Below are 25383 nucleotides of genomic sequence, written 5' to 3' on the forward strand. Positions count from 1 at the left end.
AATATTAAAAACAATTTAATAAATTTTAACATTTAAGAAGATTCACTTCTGCAACCGCCCTAATCTTAAACAGTCCATACTCTACTAGCTCTCTTAAATCACTTGTAGAAATGACTTCGTATTATTAAATAAGTCGAAGTGAAGCTTGTAAGTCATGTAAGTCCTTATGCATTGATATGTAAGTTGGACCTTTGTGATTTGGACCTAGACAAAGATAGTCTGAGCCCCGAGAAAGGACATAGAATAGTTTTTATCCCAGAAATCCCACGGGAACTAGGGATCTAATATCGATTAATCGAAGAATTGATCTTTTGAATCATAAAATCGATATTTAGTACTTAGGATTGAATCGAAAACTATGCATTTGATAAAGTGATGATCTTTAGCAAAGTTGTTGTCCATGAGCCCACGAAGGTTTCAGAGTTGGTACGACCAATTTTCGCCAGATGGCGCTACTGTCATTCCAATAAAGGTACGAATTTTCAGTTTTATGTATGTTAGTATGTCATATTATTATCTTTTAAACGCGGGCGAACCCGTGGGCAAAAACTAGTAGTAATTATAAATCACGTTATACTAAATTCTGTCCTAATTTAAAATAAATAAAATTTAGTTTACAACTTTTAATATATCACAATAAGTTACAATTTTGTACGACCAACATTTTAAATGGATTTTGTTAATGCGTTTTAAGTTAACTAGTCGCGCTTTAAATTTTCGCGTTTAACTCATTATTTATATCCTACTGTGCACATAATTAGTCGACGTCTTCGAAGATTTTACGTAGGTAACTTTGATTTGATTAGAATATTATATACAAAATACCTAGTTAATAAGTTCATAAAGTATTCTAAAGCTTAGGCACATAAATATAACCCATAGGAATCTAATAAGAGTACCGTCAATATACTTAAAGCAAATAATTGATGAAAAAATTAAATGCTTGCGATTTATATTTAGGAACCATACTTTAGGATACTTTTTGTTTTATATCTGAGCTCCTTGTTAATTTTTATGCATTAGGGTCATCATTGTACATTGTTACATCAAGTACGAGATAATTGTATAAGCAATTTGTTACTCGTCCGATCTTATCACAAATTGTCGCATCGTCGCCGTCCATTAAGGGAATTGTTGACAATTGGGGTCAACTCGGTCATTAATTTTTGACATAACGCATTAAGGGAGAAATAGGGATTATATAAACACTCCTACAGATGTAGTTCCATAATCTCTCCGTTCCTATTAGAAGGCATATCACAGCCGAATGCACTCTCTCAATCTCAAACCTGCATAGACAAAAACCCCCTATGCTCGGTGCAGCTGTCTCCCACCCTACCTGCGGTCGTCTCTCTCCCCCATCAACAACAAATCTCTTATCTCGTTCCTACCTCAAAATTACATTCGGCTGTTTTCGTCTATCCTCGGATGCACTAGCCGTTGAGCCCGCTAAATTTTCAGTCAGTCGCTTTCCGGACGCCAGAGGAGGCGTTTCGCTGTCCGTCGACTCTCCCGCGCGAACATCGTAACGTGCATCTGTATAGGGATGTTTATTCCGAGATAGTGCGCCCTATAAACCCCGACTCACGGATTAACAGTGCTGTGAACGCATTCGTCAAGTGTTCGGACTAAACAAAAGTTTAGTTGGAGTGCTGTGGTCTGGTCATTCAAACTCATAACGGATGCTGAGATTTGTTTGATTCTATCAAAGGTAAACACATCAGTCGGTTATATTAGAGATGTTGCCGACTGTTGACGGCTGACAACGGGTTAATGGATCGGGCTGCACAAATGTAACATCACAGCGGAAACATGCAATGATTTAGTTTCAGCCGAATATTATGAGTTTCAGAAACATTTACTAACTACAAAACATGATATTAACGATGTAGCTTTTGTAAATGCGTTGATAATAACAGATTCAAACACGATGTTTGAGTAGGGAAATTTTGAACAGAATTTCGCGAGCGATGAATAGAAAGAAGCGGGCTAATTGGATATTAATAGCCATTATATGGTGTTTAATATAAGCATGTGGGAGGAATAAAAGCCAACAATGAGGAGGCAGTTTTAGGATGAACACGTAACAAAACAATCCATTACAACAATGGGGCATTGTTTGTGATTGAGCTACAAGTTTTTGTCAGTAAATTAGTTTCATTTAGGTTGTTTATAGAATAATATCCGTGGGTTGGACAATACCGCTGACCTTTACAAAATCAATTAATGGTACCGTAAAACAGTATCGATTCTAATTTTATAACGGACGTCACTAACAATTGTTATTGTTCATTAATTTTGTTACAATGAGCTTTTTTATTAAGGAAATTTGGCTCCAAAAACATTACTGTTTATCTCATGGTTGAAATAAATTTACAGACTTATTATGCACTTACATATCATACAAGAATAGCAAATAAATATAGTTCTTAGACGAAAGTAGTTATTTCTGCATCCATTTTGGAATAAATATAATTAAATACCGTTAAAAAGATATGTATATATCTTTGTTATAACCAAAAAGTATATATAATTCTTATTAGATTTTAAAAGGAAAGCTTACCCATCGGCTGAACCTAAAAGTTATTCAAAAATAGCAGCTGTTGTATTAACTATAATTACTACAATTACTATTAACTACAATTTAATATTGGATAACTGACTAAAATAATTTCGAGTGACATATTATAAAAAATCCACTCAAGTGAAGCCGCAAACCGTAGCACTCTTGTACACATATCAAACAGATCTCATATCACCCACGCTTATGAACCGGTAGCAATAAAATCGAATACCCCAACAATTCTGTAAGAAGACAATAATCTAAATAACTGAAGTTCAGTATCACAAAATATTCCCGCGAATACAGTAAACGGCGATAAAGTTGTGGAACCACAGAGCGGTTTTGGAAACAATAGAAAGAAGTAAGGAGATTTCCTTTAGCATTATTTTAGCTTTTATTTTTCGCTATGTTATTCTCGTTCCACTCAGTCCTCATAATGTACTAATTGAATTGTTAAGATGTATTAACTAAATGGGAAAATGGACTTTAAGGGAATTTAAGGAGAATTTCTTTAGCATTTATTTTGTTTGCGCCTTATGTAAATTTTAATTAACTTTGTACATTCATACTTCTAAATTTTGAATATGAATATGTTTTTGTAATACTTTGCGCATTTAATAAAAATAATGTAGAAAATTTTCCTGTCGTAATTTTAGCATTTATATCTTTAAGTTAATACTTAAGCGAAGTGAAAGATTTTTATTGGTCGTGAGGCAAACATATAAGACGATCCGAATTCTGTGAATTCCCCGCGAAAATAAGTAAGGAGCGATAAAGTTATCTAAATAAGCATAAAAGGAATATTTTGGAAAGAATAAGCCGGAATAAGTTAAGGAGGTTTTCCTTAGCGTTCTATATTCAGCTGATGTTAATATTAGTTGCGTTCAGTTTTATATTTGGCATATCCTTACATTATGGTTGAGAGATTTTGTGAACTTTTGACATTGTGTATCTCTGATAATAATTGCGTAGATTATTAAATTGGTTCTTATTTTTTGCAGATAATAATAATAACGTTACTTTGAGAACTAAGGAAGGTGCATATCCTTCCTTAGTTCCCAAAGTTCTCCTTCGTTATCATATGATATAAGGATCTTCTATAAGGATGATATAAGTATATAGATAGGATAGGAGATAGGAGTTCAGATAAACACATTTTTTCTTGTACCATTTGATGATTATCATATTGTTTTTGTTGTACCCTTAACTGTGTCACTGCTGGGCATAGTATCTTTATAATGAGCTTTACGGTACGCTATCTAAATACAAATGCAAAGGACTAAATTTTCCTTTAACAATATTACGAAGAGCGATCAGCCAACTTTCAACTTTACAGTTAAAGCTTTACTTTTTTTAATATATTTCCTGTTTTTCCACCATACTCTTCTATTTATTAAAAGTATTTTTAATCATTTCACTTTACATGAAATCTTGTCTCGTTAGAATATTACTAGACAAGATTTCATGTAAGCTATTCCATATGAGTGAGATTATCAAATTGGAATTCAAAGTAGGATACAGAAAAACTAGTTTAGTTTCCAGTCTAAATAACTCCACAGCATGTAGAAATAGTAATTAGTTCAGTTTTTGTGTCGTATTTCGAAACTATAAATAAGAGCGATACGACACGGAGACAGCTATATAAATATTGTATCCTGTTGGACTCCATGAAGTCAGTAATAAAAAAGATAATTTCCATGAAAGTTTAGTAAAACACCATTTATATACAAAGCCCACACATACAACAAAGCCATGAATAGATATAGGGCCTTCCATAAGCGCTTCCATTTCATACAAAACTGCTTTTAAGTAGCATCTTTGTTTGAAATTCCGAAACGCATAGAATCTTACTTTGGATAAAAAGCGGCCTCAATCCACAGTAGATTCATCATACGAAACGCCTTTCAAACGGAATGTTTCTTAAAATATAGGCAGTAGAGTTGCCAAGCGAACAACGTTGTAGGGACGTCCTATTTCTAGGTCGATGGTTTACGCGAATGCGGTCGAAATCATAATAATTGCGTGTTTTAACAATGGGCTCTATTTTTTCAGGGTCTAACATTTTTAGAACCTTTTATGTCGGTTTTTATTTATTATATCCTCCTCATAATATTTATCTACGCTATTTATGTAGATAAAACAAACTGGCTCAAAACATTTACTCAATAAAGTATTTGAAATTTAAAAGTAAGGCTTCAAGAAGGAAAAGATCAACAAATTTTGGTTAACCCAAGAAATATAACAAATTAAGACACGCAATAGCTTCTTGGTTAATTATAATTGTGACTTATCATAGTACTTAAGTATTATCTGCTACTTTTTTAATAGAAATCATTATTATAGCAGATTTCAAAATTAATCTTTAACTCACAGTTACTTTACTTTAACACGCTTGAAGTTTCGTTACATTTTATAGCGGATTTTATCTATCTTTTACCCTAAAATCCTTTTTATGAGTTCAAGATGGTCACCCTCCCAACTACTGACCATAATTTGATGGATGTTCTCGCTACAAATGCGTATCCATTCATCGGTACGAGCGAGAATATTACCGAATCGACTACGGTGATATCATCTTATATTGCTACGAATGTGTATGAAAATTAGATTAGTCAGGCTATTGATGTATGTATTTCCTATTGGTTATTGATATCACGTTGTGTTTCTATATCTGTATCTGTTTCTGTATCTTGATGATCCCTTGCTTGAGCGTTTCGACGTGGGCTTGATATTACTATATTGGTTTACAATTCATTATTGCTAGAATGTTGTGGTACGTCTTTAAGATCTACTTTATTATTGCTTAAATGTCTTATCAGTGGAACACTACTTTTTATTACAAAATATTGGTTTTTAGATTAAATTTGTTTAAATGTACAAGGTTCAGGAGTGTTTTGGGTAAGAGGTAAGTGGTTTAAATGAAGCACTGTATATTTTAACCCTAATTATTTACAATAATGTAACCTATATGTAATTCACAAGTTATCACAAAATTTATACAAACTTTTCAAAATATAATAAAAAAATGAAAAATCAAAATATCCAAAAATTTACATTGAATTAAAAAGATAGTTCATATACACAGACTACTCTAGATTTATTTTAATTTAGTCACTCTAATATTGATCACGTTGCTTAAAATTCATTAACACGTCAAAATCTTACATCTCTTGAATGATGAGGATATCTAAAAATAAAATTAGGTCGGCGCTAATAGCTTTTTTATGCGAAAGTTACGCTAAATAACATTTTCTCGAGAAACTTACAACATCATGAATACTTGAATATTTATCGTAAGCCATTGAACTAAAACATCTAAGACTTTAGCCACTTGTTTCATTAAGAACGGATAAAATATTATTCGCTATATGATTCGCTATATATATATCACAAAAGTTCAATATTTCAAAAAATTAGACTTTGCATTTGTTTTCAAGTCTTATTATAAAGTGAAATTCTATTATAGGTTTCGCTCAAGTTTCCAAGTCCTATTCATTAAACCATTTTACTACTAATGAATAGCGATTAACGATTTAACGAATTAAGTAGATATGTGAAAGCTTAAGGCCAACCTCAACGTAACTTGTACCACTCACTTTCTTAACTTTCTTTGTCATAAAGTTTTAATAGGTGTTGTAATTTCCATGCAAATCAGCTTTTGATTTCGCTTTGAAAAGGCCGCTCCTTATCAATCTATAGAATAACTAATCAGTTTCAATATTCCCTTTTTTTACACGTTTCTCCTTCACGATAAAACAAGTCCTTGGTATGAAAATATCAGGCTGTATGGGCCTCTTTTCATTAGAGATCATTAGAGTTTCGAGGATGAAAAATGAAAAATAAATAAAGCCTACATTGTAAGCTTCTGAGCGAGTTCTGTGGGAAGAGCTTTTTGTAAAATTTTGTCTCGGGCATATTTTTTTAACGTTGTCAAAGTTAAGACTCTCATTTTATTTGTTTGAAGAGATTTTCTTTTTAGAAATACTGGACATTGTGCGGGTCGTACGTTTTATTTGAAATTGTTTGATTTATGGAAGAGAGGAATATTACTTTCTTGATGGGAGTATCTGGTATATTATGAACGCTTCATTGGATGGCTGTGGATTTTTTGGAATGTTGACATTCCATCAGAATATGACTTAATTACTTAATTAAATATGCTTCAAGTCTTTTAGTTCTAATAGTTGGGGCTAAAACTATAATTGAGAATTTTTACTTAAAATTAGTAATTTCATCCAATTGCACGCAAAAATATGCTTATTGGGAATACATGCAATTAGAAATGTGCTTATTGGTCATTCAGCGTGGGAAGTCTACATTTTGTTCTGAGGTACAAAATTTAGACTTGATAACATTAATAGCAGCATTGGTATTCTACATTGGGTGTTCTATCACCACTATTATTGTTTCTACTACCCACCAACTGTCTACCATTTCTATGAATTTATTCCAAAAGCAAGTCTCATATTTAACTCTAACATTTTCAACCGCGAGTAATAACTCACGTATTTCTCTATCGGATTTGAATTTCCACTGAACTAGAGTAATCAGAGCGATCTGACCAAGTTCGAAATAAGTAACTTAATGTTATTCAAAACGTGTCTCTGCATTTATCCTAAGTGGGAGATCTGGCACGACTTCACCGACAGCAAACCAACTAAATATATTACATAAATTCTACCCATACAGCATATAAATAATATGATGTTCATATATTGAGATTTCTAAGATAAATATTATTATCTGTTTAATTTTATGAATTGTTTTTTCATATTAAATAAAATATTTTAAAAACGAACATAATAACACACACTTTTGGTATTTTGTTTGGGTTGTAACGTCATACCTATTTTAATAAAACAAATTATAACAATCAATTTCAATTACAAAACGAAATATAATGATTCAAACTTACCCATAACATATTTCTTAACACGTACCAAATATATGCAACTAAATAAAGCCAATTCCTACAAGATTCCCGATATAACACTTGCAGTGTCACCGAAAGATTTGCATTTATTCAATTAGACGTATCTGGCTGACCGTACTCGGAGGTAGGTCTGATGGTAGCCGGCCACGATAAAACGCGACATTCGCGACCAATTTGAATAGATACTATACGTCCAGATAATGATATGAAGAGGATTAGAAGCATCCAGCTCATTAGAGAGATTCAGGGAGCTTAGTGATTCTGATATTATGTTACACGTAGTACGAATACATCGGAAGAATAAATTGTAGAATAGTATGCGGATAATCAAATTTTTTAAATGTTGAATAATTGAATAGGCATTAAAAATTCAGATAGAATTTTGTTGAGAATATAAACGCAGATTTAAAAATCTTCGCCCTTAATGTGTACAGAAATCCAAATATACAGCTAGGAAACGAGGCACATAATTAAGTACATATACTTACTCGTTCGTCTTAAATAAAGCAAGTAGTATCGGTCAGATATTTTGTGCACGATATGACATATCTATTATCTACATATTATTTATGTCGGTATTGCCTTATTAATATTACGCTTTTAAATTGTTTTAAATGATACAGTTGCAGATATTTCGCGAAGTGTGTTTTTCTTTCGCTTTCTGTTTGCGATCTGATTATATTATAATTTCAATTTCATGACTTTGCTCTTGCTCGATTTAACTTATGACCTTTACAAAATTTAAATTATTTCTGTGCTAGTAAATCTTAAACATTTTTCCTCGAATTTCAATAACACTGTTTACTTTATATTGCGTAGCTTTGTGTTAAGAGTAAATTCATTTAAAGGTATTTGTTGGACCTACATTCTTAATAATAGAAATTTTCTTAAATTCAGTAGGTACATCTATCTATTTAAATTTTAAGATTCTTAAAAACTTTTAAACTTCAAATACAAACTTTTAAAGGGCCATCGTAAACAATGAACATTGCTCTTTTTCAAGGCAATTTAGGCATTATTATTTGTTCTTTGGGAGGTTTTCTGACAAGAGTACTACTTTAGTTATGCTAAATTTTTCGCTTTCTTTGTTGTGTTCGTATATATTATTATTCCAAAAACTTTCAAAGTTTATTTAATCAAGTGACCAAACCATCCGTATACTCCTAAACTCTTTTAAAATTGCCTGTTGACAATGCACTTCATTATACCAGGTGCTCCAAACAGTCTCGAAATTTTATTTTGTACCTCCCCAAATATTTTGTTACGTGAATGAACAAAAAGTATTCCACTGTTATTTTATCCTCGTGCGCATAATTCACATTCTCCATATTCATATTTCAAAGCCACGTTCATTGTTTATGTTACTACAATTACTGAATGTTTACTCGATCCGATGTATGGGGTAAACTGTGTCTATTTTTAATTCTTTGATCTCGAATGGTGGCAATAAAGCGATATTAGATTCACTCGAGTACAAACGTTTACGTTCGTGTCTCAGAGTGTCTTTGCCTTAGTCGGTTAATACTGTTTTATTGTTTGATCCTACGTTTGATTATGTACGCGGCGCCACATTTTATTTCTAATGGAATGTTTAATGACAAACTTTGTAAAATTTTCATCAAAGGCTTTATATTAAATAAACAATTGAGCTTAATACGTATTAACAACGTTAAATTAATCATTAAAGTAATATGGGTACTTCAGCAGGGATGTATGACAGCTAGTTATTTGAATTTCGGGCTGCCACAATGATGGCCTGGAATTTAAGTCCCAGACATGTATGTAGATTTTTTAGAAATTGTGTGCATGTCACTTATAACTGTTTTTTTGAGGGCTAGAATTTTCAGTAATAGAAATTACATTTGGTAACTTTGATGAAAGATGACAAATGGCATCTTTCATCAAAGTTGCCTGGGATCGAACCTAAAACCTAGATTTTATGTCTAGTATAAAGGCGCTAGGTATTTTTGGGCTAATTTTCACTATAACTTTATCAACTCCAGCACTAGTAGATATATCGAATCTATTATGTCACGGCTCACAAGCAATTCTTCATTCGCTTTTGGTCTCCGAACGGCTTATTTTTATTCCCTTCATTGGCCGCAGTTAAAACTTCCGTTCCGTTCTCAAAAAACCAACGAACTTGATTTACGATACGTATATTGAACGAATTTGTCGTAAAGCACGCTTTACGGCTGGATGCATCTATTCGGATCTGCTTCGGTATAATATTTCTATCCAGATTCAATTATGACCGTAATAAACAACGCTCAAGAGCAATACTGACGGGCGGTGGGTAATTTTGGTCGTAAATGAGTGATATACTGGACCGTCGAAAAAATTTAACAACGTACGAGTAAAAAGTAAACAAAGATTTAAAGTTGATAATTATTTTTACGATAAACAACATACTACTTTTAATGTCACTTGAGATAGGACACGTAACAGAGGATTCTAGACTTAAAACTTGAATATATGATTTCCTTAAATAGGGTATCAGTATGGGATAAGTAATTTTAACGGTACAAGCTATGCTTTATAATTTAGTTAAATATTAAACCTGTGATAAAGAATACTTTAACTTTGATTAAACCGTATTATTATTAAAACCGTATCAAATATTTACCTTTTAAAGGTCAAAGATTATTCAGACGTGACCAGACTGTTTGCGTGACTTATAATATTCATAAAATTGGTGACCCTTAAAGGATAATCGGCTTATTCCCGTTCCGTGAGTTACAAATTTTCATATTAAACATCTTTATGTAAAGCGAGATGATAATCAGCGTAATAATTTACGGCCACGGAGCAATAAGTACGGACGAATTATACTAGGCGATTATCAAAAAATCGCGTAATAAAATTTTGTGGATATCATAAAGGCCGAAACGGCTGGTGTTCGGTACATATTTTATTAAAAAACTTCCACCATCGCGTCACCACAGTCGGCGTTACAAGTTTGCTCGACGATGTCAATCTTCTTATATTAAATATTTTCCTCACTGAATCTTTTAGTGAGCGTCGCGGAATATCTGGACCGGCGAAATTTGATGGAAGTGATGAGATTACAGAATTTGTTGGAAAACAAGCTGGTAACATACACTAGAGATTATATGATATTGATGAAATATTCTTAAGTTCTGGATAAATTTATTAAATATAGTAATATTTTGAAAATAAACAAAATTAGGTAACAAATTAGAATCATCATTTATGATCGATCTAAGCAGTCCCGATAAAGCTGATTAAAATGATTAAACTGCAAATGATTAAAATGCTGCGGTTTTTTCAAAGTCATGATAATAAATATTTACCTAATTCACCTTGTGAAATAAATAGAACCATCATCGGTTTATTTACTAAATAATTACTTTACAATTTTTACTCGAATTTACTTAGGCACTTTCCTTGCTGCGGAAAATTATTTTTCTCGAGCGTATATATTAAGTACGTATATATATCTTATCCGGAGTCGTCTTAATAGTGGGAGTGACATATATTTTAAGCATATTTTTCTTTTATTTTAATAAATACTATGTATGTAATTTTATTATTACTTACATCCATACATACTTGTAAGTTACCACTTGATTCATGAAATTATAATGAAATCAAATTACATCAGTAGAAATGGAGTTGCCAACAATACGAAATAAAACGTAGGAAGAGATATAAAAACTCAATCATTCCATCTAGATTCATTATACATAAGAAACTTTTAAGTAACATCGTTTGAAACTTGGGGAAGTTAGGAAATTACTTGTCCATCTTTATAATAAGATGGAGGCAAACTCAACGCGATAGATACTCTGGTGTCTGAAGATATGATAATACTGTGTGCCAATAGAACTTCTTAGCAAACTTCCTGAAACTTTTTACGTTTTCTCTGTACATTTTCGTCGCGAGAACACATTTTTTTGGACCGGAATATAAAATACTGCAAAGTGTTTTAACTAAACAAATAAATATGTCTTTTGGTGTGTAAATTCTAGCTAAGTTATGTGTATATTTTTAAGATAACGAAATGTAAATCCATACTTTTGTCATCTGAGCGTCTTTGTCTATGCGGATTAATCTTGGAAGTGGCTGAACTACTTGACTTTCCTTCGAATAGGTTTTTCTTAGAACTGTAAAAAAATCTTAGCTTTGTTTCTCTGGTTACAACATACACGATATTTACATATTACTCACGAGAAAACTAATATATAATAATAGTAACGTTGTCGCGTTTCCCTTTTTCAAGGACCCTCGAGGTAACATCTACATTTACACGACATGAATCATAATGAAATAACAATAATAGGGACGGAATGGTAGAAACAAGTAATACAAATTCAACAATGACTAACAACACTCGAAACGGCAATAAAGCAAATAGAAAACAACTAAGAGACACTTCAAGTATCCCTTTTGTGCCGTAGTGCCACCCATTGTTGATAATAAAATGTAAAAATCACTTAGCACCGTACGTTTCTCTGAAGGCGTAAAACAATTTAGTATAGAAAGCCCTGTGCAGCCCCTATTCATTCATAGAGCGTTCGGTAAAATTTTATTGAGTGCCCCTTTCATTAAACCCTACGCTAATGAGGACGTGTTAATAGGAACTTCCTTGCTTTACCTTCTAGTTTACATTATCCGATGCCTTTAATTCGGTTCCTTTTTATCTTCCTCAGAACGTAATGGATTACTTTTTATAGGACTGTTATGTTCAATTTTTATTTCAGCCTTTGGTTTCTTTTGGGGTGCCGATACTACCCACATCGTTTATTGCCCTGTTTCAGTATCATTAACTACGTCTATCCATTGTTTGGAAGATCTATCACATGACTTCTTTCATTCGATCTATTTTTAAATATTCAGTCTGGTTAATTTATCTACATTCTTTCGAGTGCATTTTTCTATTGGACCCTCTTATCGAAAACCACGAGTAATAAACGCGTTATCGACTTCAAATTAATTATATTAATTAAATCTCTCACGGTTCGAATTATTAACGCCATCTACTTGTAATGGGTTTGAATTCTCGCGTGGGCAATTAAAGAAATTATTTCCAGTTCAACGGAGAAGATTAGCGATCAAGTTTTATCCTCAGTTTGCTTTTAATGTCTTAATAAAATCAACGTTAAGGGACCGGCTAAAATGGAAATGCAGTGGTTTCTAATTCTCTACATAATTAAAACTAGGCATCGTGTCGAAATCAAAACCCTCTGTTAATGAACAATTTAGCTTTGATTGCTGGCCGTCAGTTATTTGAGTCGTATTCATATTTTTGAGCATAGAATAATTTCACGCTCTGATTTTATAGAGCCGACGAACCTCAATATATGAGTTTCGGTGGCCTATTTGGAAAACGCATAAATATATTTTTTGGAAATATTTTTTGCAAAAAATTACGCAGTTGAATATCGATAACCTAATTCTCTTTTGTAATATTTCCTTTGTAGAAAATAAGTAAAAAAAAACTAATAAAGTCATAATCGTTTCGGAATCGTTCTGGAAAGAGTGTTCTAATTTTCAAAGATTTACCCATTCAGAATTTCCTAGCTTTAAGGTACAAATGCACGTGCAATCTAGAATCGAATAAATCGTGCCGTTCTCACAAAACATGAGCGTGTAGCAGCGTGCGTTAGCCGACCTGGAAATCAAAAAACACCATCGACAGGCCTTTGCCCCAAAGGGAATAGTAATGTTGCTAGAGTTCAGTTTCCGTGCAGGCGAATTAGATTAGAATGTACGAACCAACACCGCTTGGCCGATAACCGTTATCCGTTCCCACATCGTTCAATTTGGATACATCGCGTAAAACAAAAGGCAGTTCTCTTCAATTTCTTTATTCGTTCTCATTATTTGTGGGTGTTTGTGAATGTCTTCAATGTTGTGTCTCACTGTCTAAATTTTTTATACCTTTGAGAATTGCTAGGCGAAGTATCATGAGCTTAACGGGTGATAACATTGTCTTAACTTCGTAGCTGTCCTTTAAATATATTTTAATTAACTTTATATTCTTCTTAACTTATCTTGATAATATTAATAGCCTGTTTAATAGCCTGTTGTACCAACAATCTTACAATATCGACAACTATAAAAGTTTCTTTCGCCGCTTCTTCGGTGGTAGTTTGTTGACATTCAAAAAGTGTGAATCAATTTTAAATAAATGAGATTAGAATTTCAATGTATTGATTTCATATGTTCACATTTAAAAGCGAATAACGAGTAATTGACGGTCTACAAAAATACATACCATGAACACGCTTTATCCCAGAGGGAATGATAATGTTGCAAAGAAATTAGATCCACAATATGAAGGAACCCTGTCGCTCCGATAACGGTTAATTATGTCGCTCTACTTTCTAAAAGGTCTTTACCTTAGATACAAAAAACTGTCGACTGCAAAGCGTAATGTTTTCGAGCGTACGTTTGATTCTTTGACAGGCCATACAAAGGATTCAAAGGCAATTAAAATTAAATTGAGTAAAATACAATTAATAAAATTGCAAACTAGAATAGTAACAAAGCAATTCGGAAACTTATTTCTTGTAATTCTAAAATAAATTCAAATACCTTTCTCATTTCTACATTTATCATAGCTTTAACAAATAAAATTCTTACAACTCTGTCACTGAACACAATAACATTGAAAGTTCCAAAGTAATTGATTTATTAGTTCAAATCAATTGTGGTTTCAGTAATAAATCAATTAACAAACCATAACTTAGCGATGACGAAGTTTAAATGCCATTTTAACTGGATAAACATAAATTAATTAATGTCAACCTTAACTTTTAAGATTCCCAACTGTACTGTTATGTCAAGTATATTTTAACAATGTTATATATTATAAGCCACGAATTTTGTCTATTGTAGGTATTATCGACTAGATTTTGTCTCCGGTGTTGCGTGCGTTTTATGAGTACCCATCATTTTTATTACTGTTGATCCTAGCGAAATTTACAGCGTCATCGGGTTTTAGTGGCGAGCCTTAAGCGCAACCAGGACATAAAGGATGGAAGGGAGAAACTGTTTTGGTCGACGAAGCTGGTCTCCTGGTCCTTCCGCGTTCGCTGGAGGGAGGGAAGGTTGTCGAAATTGTAGCCATCAGCCAGTAACTAATATTTTATTGAATGTTCTCTACTCACTACAATGAATGAGTTTAAGTTACTGTTTCAAGATACAGCCAAAGGAAAGTTTGTTAAACCTATAGGTATTATCTAGGTACAATTCTAACGAGCCTGCCATGTCAAAGAATGAGACATACATTTGACATACATACGCTCGAAAAACATTACCTTCCGCAGTCGGGTAAAGGGATGAAAATAAAACAACTGAAGCAAATCAATGCTTACGTAAGCATAATGTACTTAGAAAGGTTTAGGTATAGGTACATTACTTACCCGAGAGACCCGATGTAATGTGACTCGATATAACGATACCCGCCAAACCTTTTCAGGCTTTCTTAGCTTATTCTTAGTTTGATTTCTTAGAAATGTACTTATTTAAGGTTTTAGTCCCTAGTGAATTATTTGTTTGAGCTGTGGGTATATCGTAAAAGTTGCCGATGTGTTTATTAATCATTCGTTCGTTCATTCAACCGTTCGTAAATTGCTTCATTCACATTCATTTCTTCATTACTTTATTTAATTCTTATATATAAAATTCTCGTGTCACAATGTTAGTTACCGTAGTCCTCCGAAACGGCTTTATCGATTTTCACCAAATTTTATATGCATATTCAGTAGGTCTGATAATCGGCTACTATCTATTTTTGATATATTTTTGATCACTTAGGGGTGATAAGGGTAGTTCACCCTGAACAATTTTTATTTATATGGCAACACAACGTTTGCCGGGTCAACTAGTCTTACATAAGAAAGTCTACAGTTTAAAATATTAGGTATTGACTTACTTTTTTGACTTACTTACTTGCTTACTTTTGACTCCAGGGGCAAGACCGTAACACTTTTTCTGCTTAATAACACAGTGTTAAGGGGGGGTGGGTTCCGCTTTGAAGGGTGTGGCAAGGGATACTTATCCGAGGCGTTCCAAGATAGTAACGAATCTGTGGCCGATCTTAGCTAGGACTGTAACCTTATCCGGGGTTGATCAAAGATGTCCATAGGAGGTAGTAGTCACTTACCATCACTACCTTTCCATGAGTTTTTACGTTTTGACAAATATGACTGTTTTGGTATTTGTTTACGTAGTTGCATACAATTTCCAATCAGCGCCCCTAGCGGATTGTAACAGACCTATAGTGCCAGTAACGTAACATTAAATGTCTAAATTGACAAAATGGCGCTTTATGTTTTGTCTCCCTATTTTGCGAACATGTGAGGCAGACAGAAAGATTTGAGCACTTACTTATTGTTACGTTTACTCAGTCTACTAAAATCTAAAGCAAACGGAACAGAATATTGGATTGAGTAAACGTAACGTGAAATTGTGTGATGTTTTGAAAACTCATGGTAAGGGGTGGACATACTTGTTTACTACCTACATCAATATTATATTAAAGAACGAAAAAGAACTCCCATACGACAATTTACTTGACTAATTAAAAAGCAACATACCACACAGAACGTCATAAACAAATCCGAACATAAAACCTATTCTTTAAAACGTATTTATCAAGTTTCATTAAAAATTTAAGATTTGCTGATAACCATCTCTAAAATAACCAGTTTATCAAGACCTCTATTATGTTGAAAGGTGATGGACACGCGTTATAAAAAGTATAGCTTAATGAATAACACGGGTCAAGTATAGTTGGTTATCAACTAATTATTGCTAAGCCAAACCTGTTGTTTACTTTTATGTTCGCATAGAATTTTAGAATATGTAGTTAATTAACAAAGTATTTGTCATTTATTGCGATAGACATCCAAATATGTGTATTGCTACACCAATAAAATCCATTAACTTTTGTCCCTAATAAATATAAATGTAAAAGCAAAGGCCGTGTTTGGTAAAAGCCGTCGGTGTTGGAATTTCTAAGTTTTGAATTAAAGTACTACAAATGATGAAAAAGAAATATTTCTTAGCAGTTTTTCCAGTAAGCACACAGGAAAGACGAAAGGTAGATGTTACTGCCTATCAACAACAGTATTAAACACTGCTGGGTTCTTATTGGTTTGAAGGATAAGGGAGGCATAGATACTTATCCGAGCTGTTCCAACTGAGTCCTCAGATGTAGCAACAGATCTGTAGTCGATCGCAGATAAGAATCTGGTCAAATCTGAGGTTGATAACAGATGTCCATAGGCGACATCTCACGTCAACACGCACCATCGTTAGGTATAACCGCGTACATCGTACACTGTTTGGCTTCATACTAAACTCTTAAGCTCATGCTCGATAATATTCCATACTCAACAAAATGGTGCCCGCAAGCATCCTTCCTTAAATAAAGACTAGCGCACATGGATGTTCAAATAGGGATGGCGATCTGAGAATGATTAATCGTATAATCGTCCTTTTGGGTTAAAAAACGAATATTTTAATCGATCACCAGTAATGGATCGATCTTTCGTACTAGAAAATCGAAAGTCGATATTTTCGAAGTTGGTCGAATATGTTACAGACATTATTTGCTGTCGGATACGTATTTCAGTGCTTGTTTGCTCCTGATGAACTTTTTTCACAATCTTCACTATCTTTAGCTGAAAAGAACGAAGATAGATTTTGGATAATCGATTCTTTGGGCCTCGATTTTTTTTTTTAATCGATTTTTTGCACTTCGATTCAAATCGATTCAAGAATCGATCTTTTTTGGAAAGAATGGCTATCCCTATGTTCAAATTGCCTAGATGTGTCCAAAACGGGAAGCAACGTCGGTCCTGGAATAATTTCATACCGCATCAGGGCAGGCGTTGCCGTGTGGTTGCACGACTTCTTCACGTGGATCTAGATCACTAGAATTGACAGTAGATACGTAGGAAATATGGGATATGGGTGTGATTATTAATTTCACGATTAGTTTATTATTATTGTGACACTAATATTCAAAACTTCAGAAATAATTAAACGATCTTGCAATATACTCATATTTTTATACTGTACCATATTTATGTTACATTTTAGAACCATGAACAAAAATATTTTTTCACAAATCAAACCGCATACATTTACATGTATTGACTATAATAGTATTAGTAGGTACTGTATTAGTAGGTACTGTAAAATATCTGTTCTACTTTAATTTTGAATGTATGTATGAAACACAACAATTTGTGATGCTATTTGAACTGTATTTGTAAACTCTAATCTGTTTGTTTATATTAGTATTACTTAAATTGACTCTTTAACAATAAAATTGATTTTACTTACTTAAATTATTTCATCATACTTTGCAACGTGCTTGAATTCCAAAACAATGCGTGTATTATAATTACGATACATAGTTTTTAATTCTAATTTTTGTAAAAAGACATCCTTAGCAGAGGGACAATCATCTACCATTTCCTACGCAGGTATATTTTTAACACAAACCGTCAAATGCTGCTAAAATTAGCTCTCATATAGTGATTTATATCTCATAATGTTAATGATAATAAATATAGCGTCATTATAGTGTCCCGTGAAGACGTTCGTATCCGTCGGTAGATTAATGACGCTCTTTATTGCTTTCTGAAGCTCGTCGTGACAATATTTCAGCTAATATCAAGGGTCACTTCTAGTTCAAATTAAATGCATGTATAGGTGAATTGTATAGACTCTATACTCTAGAGAAAAACTGGGTAGATTGTAGTGTTCAAAACAGTAATTGCTGACCAAAGTGTTAGCTTCATAAGCTTCGAAATCCGTGGTTGCTTGGACTTTACTCTGACTTGACTGATTTTACTATACTCTGAATTGTAATGAAAGAACAGTTACAGCCGAATGATTTAAACTCTATCTCTCAATCAAGGGGACGAGGTTTGCATCTCAGAAACGTACTTTTGATTTTCAAAATTATGTTTATTAGAAATGAATTATCGCTTTTTATAACTAAGAGGGAAAATATCGTGAGGTAACCTATGCCTGAGAATTCTTATAAGAGAGGTCTAAGGCCTGTGAAGTCTACCAATTCACTTGGCCAGGGCGGTTGAGTATCTAAACCCCTCTCGTTCTGAAAGGAGTTCAGTACTGGGACAGTAAGTAATGGTTTCACAAGGAGGACGGCGACGTCATGAACTATAATAAGCGAACCAGAAGAATTAGTGAATGTTAATAATAAAATAAATTAAACATATTTTTTAGATTTTACACATCATAAGATTATGAAACAGTTAACTAATAGTTCTATTACAGCTTGCAAAAAAATCACGCGCCGTATATTTCATGGCCTCGATTAAGACGGCAAAATTGAAATAAAACAAATAGATATAATTAACAAAATAATCATTAAATATATAGATAGAGGTATGAATTCGTTAACTAAAGATAGATTAAAAACTCATTAGCAAACAAAAAATGCAATCGCAGTTACAAACAAAAAGTTCTTATAAGAAGTTCTTAAGAAACAATTTCAATTCGTAATACAATTTTAAGCAAATTGTAATTTATGTTGATAATATATAATGTACATACATATAATATTTATTAATCTAAATAATTTATCATATCAACAGTGTGCAGGTTTCCACGAGTTTAAGCAAGTAATATGTAATTTCTAACGTCACCTATATAATACGTACGTAATCACGTAACTTTGAAAAATCTGTGTTTGGATCTGAAGCTCGGACCTCTCGATCACAAGGCCGAGTTTCTTAATCACTGCCTGCATAAGAACAGTACTCAGCATAATGCATCATCATCAACAACCCATTACTGTCCCACTGCTGGGCACGGGTCTCCTCTCATAATGAGAAGGATTAGGTCATAGTCCACCGCGCTGGCCAAGTCTACCAAGACTTCACATACCTTTTTAGTTCTTTTTTATAAATCTCTCAGGTATGCAGGTTTCCTCACGATGTTTTCCTTCACCGTTTAGCAAGTGATAATTAATTTCTAATACGCATATAACTTTGCAAATTCAGAGGTGCGTGCCTGGGATTTGAACCTCGGACCCCTCGATCGAGAGGCCGAGTTTCTTAACCACTAGGATATCACTGCTTCGCATAATTACACTCTCGCACTCAGCATAATTACAGAGTCTTATTTATTGCAATACTATCAAGTAATTGTTATATATTCTAAGTATTGAGGCCACCAACTAAGTTAAAAAGGCAATAGATAGCGCCCAGTTAAGTACGTATTCTCGTTCATCTTTAAGAAGCAATTAAGGTATCTACTTTATTTCTTTCATTAGATCGCGATTCCACTATTAACGTTTTATTTATGGGTGGAAGTTTAGAAGCTTTTCTACAGCTTTGCAGCCAAGTTTCTTGGAATGTTTCGCGAGCGTGTTTTGTTGTTGTGTTGTTAATTGTTTACATTTCATTACGGGCTTAGGGACGTAACACACGTGCGATAGTTCGACGACTATTGCTTACGATCGCTTATAGTCGCCGACGACAGCCGACGAACGTCGCCGATAGTCGGTACTTGTCGGCTTGTTTCGCGAGCGTCTTATATGTTAATTGTTTTATTATTTTGAGAGGTAATACAGTTGATGTCGACAACTGTCGCCGACATGACTCAGGGCGACTATGACAAGATTTAGGGCGCTATTATATTCTGACGACAAACAGCGACAGCCGACAACCGTCGTCAATAGTTGTCAATTGTTACTAGACGTTGCTGGCAATTGCCGGCGACTGTCTGCGACTGGCCTATGATCAGTGACTGCTAACGACAGTCGTCGTCGTAACCATCGACGATTTGTAGCACAGAGTGTCGCTCATCTATTAGCTAACTGTCGTTCGTATGCAACCTCCCTAAGCTTACCATACTTTATCGTTTTCATTCCCGTTATTATAGTTTTGCGATGGGTTTATAGTTATGAGTTATGGGATTTTCCTAAAATTGGACTTCCAAACCAAAGAAAATATACATATATTATATATCTGTAATTTTACAGTTATTGTTTACATACATATTTTAAAATTTTTGTACTACGTTATGATTAACTATCTAGATTTTTTTTATAAAATCAAAGTAAAGGAATTTTACACTACATTGCACTTTTTAAAACTCCTTCATATATTTAGGTGGATATTTTTCTAGTTATAGTGGTAGAACCCTTTGTGGTTCGACTCCGGCGGCACCACCGCCACACCTATTTCTACCTAATAACAGCAGTGTTAGGCGCTGCTGCGTTCCGGTTTGAAGGGTGTGGTAAGGGAGATAGACTTTTCCGAGGCGTTCCAGCTTAGTCCTCAGGGGTAGCGGCGCATCTGTGGCCGACCTCAGGTAGGAATATCTGATCCTATCTGGGGTTGATTACAGATGTCCATGGGCGGCAGTAGCCACTTACCATCAGGTGGACTGCATGCTCGTCTGCTACTCTCATATTATAAAAAAAAAAAAAAAAAAAAAAAAAAGTTATTTCAGTATTCGTAGATTGGAAATACTAAAACATTGAATCGCCAGTTAAAGGGTTGCACTACTGAAAATGGGTCAAACTCAAAATGTATTCATATTGCACACAAATTCAAACACTTTGAAATATTTATATGCATTTATTTCAATATGTGGCCTGTAAAGTTCTCCTGCGTTTACAAAAAAGTTGATATGTTTTGCTACTTGCATTTTTGCTTTTTTGTTTTATTTTTTTCATAAAAATCTCTAAGTATCGCGATAATGGATGATGTGCAATCATTATTATCGTTGTGTAGTTCATAATCACTGTGATTCAGATGGAAATTGTGGCATGTTTAATAGATCTACATTTAATGTAGATGTTTCATGAAAACCGGCTGATGTAATTAATCTATACACAAAAGTAAAATTGTCGTACCTATCTGTAATGTTAACAATTTTTCTAAATGCATATAAAAATAGGTCCGATACGTATAACAAACAGACACCGTCCGCTTGTCTATTTGTTTGTTTGCTTGGTACGGGTAATATCCGAAACGGTTGGACCGATTTTGCCGGGATTTTTACTGGCAGTTAACTAATGCTACTTTTAATTTAAATAAAAAGTTACAAGCAGTTCGTTTAAAAGTTGTGTACTCCGTGTAAAACTGCTAGTCCGCTCTGAATATAGAAATGAATCGCGTCGTCATAGTAAATTGTATCACTACCCTTGCTCGCAGAAACTTCAGAGTGGACTAGCAGTTTGGCGCAGATTAAATTAAACGCAGACAGAACTGCGGAACACACCTTGTAATTTTAATAAAGCTTGATTATATAACATGGGGTATTTATGCTAGGCATAGAGATACGTCACTATCAACTGAATAAACTTTAGGAAGTTAGCATTAAGAGCTATCTTGAGCTAAGAGTTGATTATCTCATAATTAATAAGTAATGTCGTATAAACATAGGGCGCTCCTTGCGTGATTGCAACTTCATAAAATTACTATTCTAGCACTTTATGGTTCACGGAAATTCATAATATTATGGCATCTATTTAAATGCACGTTAAACCAGAGTTCATTAAGTTATTTACAAAATGTTAGAAAAATCGTATATTTTTATCCGGTTGCGGGTAATGATTTGCAAGTTTATGTCGAATTTTTTTGGCGCCACCTGCAGCTCAAACAGTTTGACAGATTTTAACATTTGAGAAATCTATGAATCGATTTTGATTCGACGGAATCAAACTTCGTGACGACCTTTTTTTTTCGGTCCCATAATTTCAGAGACAATAACGACCTCTTTCAATTTCAAAATCGATTATTTCTAAATGAATAATTTGTGACTAATCGATATATATAGAAAAAAAACAAAAGTCGATTATTCATTAGTCGAATGTTCACATGCCTACCATCTCCACTGCTTACTCACGCTCAGCTTAAGTCTAGTTCCATTCGGCAAAGTTGTTAAAAATGCACGACAAAGCTGACAGTCCAAGTTGGAAGTCGTCCATTCTCCACTGAGTTATTTTGCGTTTCTCACGCACCGCGACCCGTCCGATCTTCTGCTCCCCGAATACTAATAAGTTAATCTTTTATATCACGTTCTCGTGAAACAAAGAGATGAGGGCAAGTATGAGATAAAACGACCAGTTTATCTTGAACCCACTCTCGCATTATGCCTTGTTTAATATCCAAATAGATTTTGGTTTTCGGGAGGTCTTTCAAGCATAGACGCGATGGCCGTGTGAGTATTAAGTAGTGCCGGAATTATGAAAGGATATGCTCTTTGAATACTAAACGGCAATTTTGTAGTCCGGCATATGACGTAGTGTCCGAGATTTTTTCTACTTGTAATTCATATGATAATCTAGGTGTAAATGGCGTCTTTAGAACGTTTAAAGATATTTTAAGCTACGTGAGGGGAAGCAAGTGTTCGAAATGAATAGATATCATTATGAGTCATCTACATAAGAATGCGTTCTTAATTTGTAAACAAATATGGTAGTACTTGCGACTAGTAGCAACTTAAAATTTCAGATATCGTCCAATGAATATATTTTTTGTATTTCGAAGAAAAGTGCTGCTTTCGTGTGGTCTGATTTCTCTGTTTATATGTACTGAAATAGTGCACTTACTAAAGGCCGAGACCCTTATTAATATATTTTATCATTATACAAAATACACGAATAATCAATAAGAAATCTTAAAATTTTAATGACAAAGTGTTGTTTGGATAAACTTAAAACAAATATATAAACTACACACGCTTTACAAATGGTGTAGTATATGCTACATCATTCAAAGTTACAATACAGTCAGCAATATATTTGATTTATAATAATTTTGTACTTATAAGCTATCCTATTACCACTTGATATGGTAATGATTATGTTTATGAGATACCGAATAATTTTAATACTAAATATACAACACAATAACCAGATGATTTATGTCCAACCGACATTAGCATAATTGGTGAAATAAACATTGTCACTGATGAACTAATTATGTTAGAATTATTGGTGGCATAACTATGCAGAATAATTTAATAAAATTAAAATGTTATTGGAACGTGAATTGCATTGGATTTGGTTATTTAATGGGTGAGTAGTATAACAATTTAGAGTAAATATTTATAATCCAAATCCTGTATGAATAACTAGATTAAAAAAAAACAACAACAGCAAAAAGCTGACAAAGCTGCTTAAAAATATACCTCATATTTTAAAATTCTTCAAGCCGTTTGAGCTGCAGGCGTGCCAAAGATGAGATGCAGCATGTGTTATCAACCACAAATAGAATTGAAGTTCTGCATTCGGTTAGCCACAAATGAGTTACTCATAGACGTGATGTTTATGGTGTCAATACTCTTAATGACTACGTTGGAATGTCTCATATTAGTATCTCTCTTATATGATACCCGTCTAATTAGAACACAATAGCGCTTAATAACGACTACTAAAACATAGTGAACGTGGTGATGCTACCGAACTGTACCCTTAGTATGAGTTTTTACGTTTTAACAAAAATTACTGTTTTTGTATTTGTTAACGTATCTCCTATATATTTCCAATCAGTTCTGATACATGATATGCTGATTGGAAATGTATGAGCAAATACGTAAACAAATACAATAACAGTATTTTTTCTCAAAACGTAAAACTCATACTAATGCTACTGGAGTCACGAAGTTTTGTACCACCTGTATGTACTTATCAAATCAATTTATTATAAATTTGATAGCAACATAGTAACTTGGAACTCACTGAAAAATTCCCAGCAGTTCGATTGGCAATCAAACGACTGTAGGTACCAAACTTAACGCGCTGTTAACAAAATTATTTGAAATAATCGTTCCCACATGTTTTCTTGCTTAGATATGAATAATATGTGGTAATAATTGAATATGCGATTCATTTGCAAACAAAAACGTACATAATTATGATTAATTAAAATATTTACGTAATTACAATTAAATTAACGTTCTTCTACTAATATGTATTTAACCTTGACTTTTCCAGTATTTCTAATTAGAATTAACATCATTCTATTAATTGGCATTCTTATTAAAGTCTTTGCTTACACCAATTGGGACTGTTGTAATGTATTTTAGAGTACGGTTGTTGAAATAGGTTTTACACAAAATATTTTTCAAATTTCAATCCAAGAGTCCTAAACTCTGAAAATTAACCACAGACCCCCTCATTTGTATGCGCGACATCAACACCATAAACGGCTGTACTGTTTTGAATAAATCTCCCACTTAAATACTAACTCAATAAGGCGAGTGCTCGTTTGGCTCGTGTTGAAAGTTAACGTTCACTGAATTGAAAAAGGTTAACTCGATTTGCATTTTACTTGAAATAATTTCGTGAAGTCCTTTCATGGTTCGTCGTGCTTAGATCGGCGCTTTTTGTCTTATTAGGCGCGTGTTTCCCGTCAATTGGCTTTTCACGTCCTGTAAATATAAAATTATATTTATTTTTATAAATAATGTCTATTATTTCTTTCTTTAATTCTTGCTGAATCTTATATTCTACTTTTCCTGAATTCAATAGCTTTGCTTTTAAACCAGAGAATGTTCCACACAGAATTTTAAATAAAACCTATTGATTTATTATATTTTTGAGATATTTTTTATGCAAGACGTATTTTGATATTATCATGTTTAGACCACCATCATATTTTAGCCTTTAATTCTTCGGCTAAATTAATAGTTTAAGAAATCGTTGACTTTAGGAGGATCTGTATTGTGTTTATTAAACACTATAATTTGTTTATTTATTTAACGTTACATCTATCATTACTGGTATCGTTACAGTTATCCTAAAGCGACACAGTAGCCATATTAGTTATAACTTGAATTTTATACGTGTAATATTAAAAAAAATAATGTCATACATTAAATTATATTATAGCAGTTATGATTATTACCGCCGTTATAA

The 25383-nt window shown here is 33.3% G+C and overlaps 1 protein-coding gene across 2 annotated transcripts in view; it reads left to right on the forward strand.

Moving 5' to 3' along the window:
- Nucleotides 1-1476: 1476 nt before the first annotated feature.
- The window catches only part of pxb (putative Hedgehog signaling attenuator pxb), a 187768-nt gene continuing 163861 nt past the window's right edge, over nt 1477-25383 (forward strand). For both annotated transcript variants that reach the window (XM_073073604.1, XM_073073606.1), the window contains exon 1: nt 1477-1711. The gene's annotated coding sequence lies outside the window, so the exon portion shown is untranslated. The remainder of the gene's footprint in view (nt 1712-25383) is intronic.

Source organism: Epargyreus clarus, unplaced genomic scaffold (assembly GCF_041222505.1).
Source record: "Epargyreus clarus isolate Ecla_fem2 unplaced genomic scaffold, WU_Ecla_fem_2.2 ptg000006l, whole genome shotgun sequence".
Taxonomy (NCBI): Eukaryota; Metazoa; Arthropoda; class Insecta; order Lepidoptera; family Hesperiidae; genus Epargyreus; species Epargyreus clarus.